At 37.6% G+C, this 6,162-nt stretch overlaps 1 pseudogene; it reads left to right on the plus strand.

Annotated features, from left to right (window-relative positions):
• The first annotated feature begins 4,054 nt into the window (after window positions 1-4,054).
• On the plus strand, window positions 4,055-4,153 carry LOC115070344 (annotated as a pseudogene).
• The last annotated feature ends 2,009 nt before the right edge of the window (window positions 4,154-6,162 follow it).

The raw sequence follows: 6,162 nt of genomic DNA on the forward strand, positions 1-6,162 counted from the left end.
CAGCCTATCTAGCATCACCCCCTTAAAGATTATTAACTCTCCCTCACCTAGCAATGATCAGCTGACAATAGTTCCTCAGCTAAGTTTGGGGCATCCTACCCATTTTCTCAGTTCTATGCTGGTTTTTATTTTTGGATGATTCTGATGCATGTTGTCACCATTGTTATAAGTTCATATTAGCAAGTTCCCAGAAGCCTGGAAAACTGTTTCTTTGTGGTCATTCACCACCTCTGGCTTCTGCAGACTTTCTGCCCTCTCTTATGCAGTGGTCCCTGAGCTCTGGATGGGTGAGATTTAATATAAGTGTCCTATACAAGAGCATGCACTTTGCAGTCTCTTATTCTCTACACTTTGATCAGTTGTGGCCTTCTCTGTTCATTGCCCTCTGTTGCAGGAGGAAACTTTCCTGATGAAAGTTGAGGTATGAGTATTCTCTCTATCCCTTGTTCCACTATGTTCTGTGAGCCTTAGATATAGCGGTCCCATTTTTGATGGGTCACTCAGGGTTGGGCATCTCACAGAAACTTATTCTCTGTGTGTGACCAGTTGTGGAAATCTGTACTAGACTCCATTTGTTGCCAAAAAAGCTTCTTTAATGAGTGGTGATTGGTATACGTGTCTGTAAATATAAGTATCCATATTTAGCATGTAGTAAGATACTAAGTTTGTCTTGAGATGCCATAGACATAGGATTTTAGCAAGGATTCATGACCTCCCCAGACATGTCTATTTGACTATGTTTACAATGGCACACATGACTATTAAAGTTTTTTATTGAGCTTTTAAAATATCATACAATATTTCCCACTCACATCCAGACTCCCCTCCCTCATCTATGCCCCCTCCCCCCATCGAACCCTATGTACTCTGCCATATATGTTGAGTCCTACTCATGCACCCCTCAACTCTCACCAGTGAGGCTTCCATGTACATCAGAGTGTGTTCCACACAGAAGGCTTCAACTGGCCAAATTTTGGAGAATAAGAGACTATAGATTGTAGGATGGGATCCTATCTTGATCCTCAACCACTCATGGCTCAGGGACCATTGCAGAAGAGAAGACAGAAAAATTGTAAGAGCCACGGCTGGTTCATGAACATATGAGGTGGAGGCTTCCAGGCCAATGGAGGCTTATTAAAGGTTTATAAAGAGTAAAATACCAGTCAATAATATGGTTAGAGTACCATGTGTATCCACTTATATATTAATGTATGTACCGTATATTACAATATATTATAATATACTTTTTTAAGGCAGAGTCTTACTAAACAATCCAGTCTGACTTCAAAGGTGTGATCCTACCACCTCACTCTCTGCAGCACCAGCATCATATGAGTGTGCCACCACATCTGACTTTCTTTATATATTTCACTGGATACTATTTTAACTGCAGGTACATCCTCTTCACTATAACACATCATCTTACATATGGAATATTCTACCACTATGAAAAAGTATTTAAAACTATATGTCATGCTGCTTTCTTATAGATATATAAAATACCTCTTGAGAGACCTATGAAATCTTAACGCTGAATCCAGAGAGGGAAGCTCACAGTCTTGAAATCAGAAGGCCAGATACTTCTTGATATCTTCCTGTAAAATTTAAATGTGATAGTATTGCTTTTTAAATAAAATAATCAATGCAAGCTCTAATATGGAATGAATGAGCATGAATATGGTATTTTTGAAAGCTTCTGGTTGTAGGACTAAAACAATCAATAGTGTTTATTGAAATCTTAATATATGCCAGCGACTTGACTAAGAGAGAAAGATAGAGAACTGGACAAGTGAATTTCTTAGTTCCAGAAAGACAGAATACAGAGATGAGAATGAGCAGAAGCACGGTAGTCACAGGAATAGCCTCATCACTCACAACACAAAACAACATTATCATCACTGTATCATTCAAGTTATCAGTTGTATTATAAGAGATACTACCAAATCCATATTTTATTTGTGCATATTTATTCTGCATATTTATTGTGCAATAAATGTTATTTAGTAAGAATATCTCAGTTATGTAACAAGTTATGAAATCTTAAAATATGTGCAATTTATAAATCTTGGTCAGCCAAATATCTTAAGAAATATATTGTGTCATTTTCCTCTTAACAAATGACATACACAAAAGATGATTACATGACTACTAAACAATCATATGGTGGTCATGATTTCAAGTCTTTCAAATTTTTCCAGTCTTCTGAAAAATTTTAAATGTCTGTTAATTATTCAAAGTATCAAAGATAATCATGGAAAACACATTAAATCATTTGAAGATGGCACATTAAATGGTGCCCCCTGAGTAGAGGTTTTCTATGCTTCTACCAGTTGGCTAATCAAATGTGAATGGGTTTTATGGGGGTGGTATTTTTTTTCTACTTAGAGACAGGAAGCTGCTAAAACATCAGGTTTCTCATGCAATAATGTACAAAGATAGAGAATAATGACTTATTAGTCTTCAGAGTTATGAAACCCATAGACAAGTGTATGAAAATTTCTGTTACTTTGGTTTGTTGTTATTGCAAATCTTGGAACAGTCATGTTCTGAAAAATGGGACAGATCCCGTAAGTCTTAGGAGCATGAGCTCCCAAAGAGGACTTTGTGGAACAAGTGTCTGATGGGTAGTTTAATATTGTTTCTGTAATATTTTCTCAAGTTAATCCATCTGTGTCAGTTTCTTTACTCCTGACAACTTCTTCAGAAAGCTGAAGAAGGATTACAAAGGTGAATCTCAGGAAAGTGCATATTCCAGTGGCTGGTGCAATGGATGAAGACCCCCACTACACGTGGTGCTGGTGCCAGGCTTGCTACTATTTCCTGGTACATGCCCAGTGATGCAGAAGTTTCAAATGCATAAAACTGGAATGTCTGGCGTATTCTATAAATAATTTCCAATAAACAATGCACTGAAATATCACTTTTCACCTGATAAGTGCTTATTTTCCTCTCCCTTATGAAATGAGACAATTCTATATCACTCGAGAATGTAATGATCCAGGGTAAGTATCATGGAGGAAAAAGAGTAAAAGTAACAAAAGTTCAAGCAGGACATATCATTAAGATCTGGAATATGTTGTTCAAACAGTTCAGATAATACTGGCTGATTTAAGAAAAACTCTTATGGATGTCTTCAGTGAGGATCATAGTTCTTGATAACGATGTCATCATTACCAAATTATATTCTATAAATTATATTATAGGGACTGAAGAGATGGCTCAGCAGTTAAAAGCACTGACTGCTCTTGCAGAGGACTCGGGTTCAGTTCCCAGCACCCACATGGCGGCTATGAACCATCCTTAACTCCAGTTCTAGGGGAATCTGAAGCCCTCTTCTGACCTCTGTGTCATTGCACAACATGGGTGTGTTCACATACATGCAGGTAATATACTCATATACATAAAATAAAAATAATAAATAAAAAAAATTAAAAATTATATATCATATCTATAAACATATATAATGACTTATTAATCAGCTTACTTCAAAATTGTACAACAGTTGAATCACAATGAGAGGCTGAGAACCCTGCAGTTGCTCCATCCTTGGGACTGGGTGGGTGCCTCTGCAGTGATGGGAGTCCTGTGATAGCTGTCTCATATAGTAGAGGCCAAGACCTGCTCAGTTCACAGGGCTGAGTGACCCAACAGTCCCAATGTGATGCAGAAAACCTTCCTGGTTCCTGAAGAGCTGCTGGTCCTCATTCAGTGATAGAAGCCTGGAAACACTGGCTCTGATGTTAGTAAAGAAATCAACAGCAGCAGCAAGAGAATCAATCAACTCAATAGTGAGAGAGAGCGTCATGCAAGCCAAAAGGCAGTAACCTTACCTCTGCCATACCCCTTTTTATTGGGTCTCCTACCAGAAGGTCCCAACTACATTTGGAGTGCATCTTCCCATATTGATTAAGGCAATCAGGACAACTTTTCCTTTGAGACTTCCTACTCAGGTGATTCTAATTTCTGCGAAGCTGCCATCAAACCAACAATCACAGATACATAGTGAGTTAGAGGATATGGAATGAAGATATGTCTTAAAAAATCAAACTAACAGGGTAAACACCATGATCATGAAGGTGGTTTTCCCAGGGCGAGGCACATCCATTGCACTTTGGGGTGTGCTGACCCCTGATGTCATCGAGGAATACTTCAAATTAAAGAAATGAACAAATAAAAAGTTTGCCTCATTTAAAAAAAGATAAAGCATTCTAAGAAATTGATTTTTCTTCATGGAAAGAGTTAAGCTTATGGGGATCCCTTTACTCTTTTTTTGTGTGCAGGAAGAAAAACATCCATTTTCATAAGAGAAATGTGTCTTTTTTCTTCTTACCTTGGAAAAGAACTGTAAATTTGCCTAGAGAGTGAATAACGTATATATGTGTGTGTCTTCTTTGTGACAGGAACGAATCAGTTCTGGTCAATAAAACATAAAACAAGCTTTCATTTGACACTTCTACCAACTTTTCTTGTAAAGCTAGTATTGTATGTCTGGTCTGTATTTTAAATATTATTTTGCCCTTGTTCTCTTCTCAAGCCTAGATCTATTGGAAATTAATAACTTCTAGTGGAGGGTCAATTTTCTTTAAAGTTGTTGACCAGACTCCAGATGATGGACAAACACCCAAGAGCATTTAGGGAACACAAATGAGACGCAAGAGACTGTTTTGTTTTGTTTTGTTAATTTTTACAAAACCTTTATTGAGAATTTCATACATATATATGTATATATATGGTGTTTTGATCAAATCCATGCCCACTCTCTCCCCTCCAACATTCCCCCACCCCTTTGAAGAAGTAACCCTAAAATCTTAAGGATTAGATACAAACTCCCAAATACTTTTGACATTTTTTGCCTTTGGAACAGAGTATGTTGCTAACTGGCCTAAGGACATTTTGACTTTTAGCCAAGAACCTGGCTATATTTCTTTGGGATCTTTTTACCCTAACCGCCTAGCCAATTCCTACCTCCCATTCTTATCACACCATCCTCTGAAGGGGGTACCCAAATTGCCAATAGGGAATAGGGACGCAGAGTGCTCTGGCTTCTTCCATGCTGAACAGGATGAGGCAATTGGAGTACCCCTTCAGTGGGTCTATCTAAAAGACTCCCAAATTGCATAACTCTTGTCTCTAAGGGAAGAAGAATGTCCTCAAATCATGAATAGGAGATGTGAAGGAGAAGTAAAGGCAAGAGTAATTCAAATTCTAGACAAGGAACTAGAAAAAAGTCAGAACAGGGCAGTTTTCAAATGTTCATATGAAAGTCCATTGGAGTTTCTTGACAAGGGCTTCCAAAATCATCAGTCTATTGGGTTCTTCCTCATTTTTCTTTTGTCTTCCAATGCTGTTAACAAAAGAAAAATAAGAGGGAACCTGAAGCAGGAGTAAGGGTTAGTAGGTTATGGATGGATATGGGGGAGGGGTCTGGAAATGTCCAAAATGCATTGCATGAAATTCTCAAAGAATCAATAAAAGTTGTGGATCTGTTTTTTTTATTTTGTGGTTTGATTTGGGTTTTTAGTTTGTTTGTTTGTTTGTTTGGTTTTATTGTTAAGTAGAGGTAAAAGCTGGAATAATAGCTGGTATCATTTACTAGAAGTGATGGGCTAAAAGGAACAGGTTCTCATGGAAGAGAATGAATTTGTGAGTCAAATGTATTCAATCCAGATTTGAGCAAGAGAAAGAAAGTCCCATTTAAGTCACTGTAATTTTATATTTCTGTTACTCTCAAGCAATGTAATCCTAACTTCTTTCAAAGAGTTATTTCATTTTTCATGCTTATGCACAGTAATGCAGGTGGCCATGGAGGCCAGAAGAGGGCGTTGGGTTCCATGGAGCTGCAGTTATGAGCAATTATGAGTTGTCCAACATAAGTCCTGGAAACTAAACTCAGGTCCTCTACAAGAGCAGTACATACTCTTAATTGCTAAGCCATCGCTCTAGGCCTCCGATTTAATTTGTAAATGAGCTTCTGTAAAATATGTCAGTATTCTGAAAAAATTAATGAAGATTGCACTAGAGAAGTCAACAACAATATAAATCCTGACAAAGTTACAAAGTAATCTGTGTAAGATTAGGAATCAATGACTCCAAAACAAAAGAGGATTTAGAAAGTAAACGCTGAGGTGGAAATTTGATGAGCACCACATCACATTATGGAAG

This window comes from Nannospalax galili, unplaced genomic scaffold (genome assembly GCF_000622305.1).
Source record: "Nannospalax galili isolate Female #2095 unplaced genomic scaffold, S.galili_v1.0 scaffold235, whole genome shotgun sequence".
Classification (NCBI taxonomy): domain Eukaryota; kingdom Metazoa; phylum Chordata; class Mammalia; order Rodentia; family Spalacidae; genus Nannospalax; species Nannospalax galili.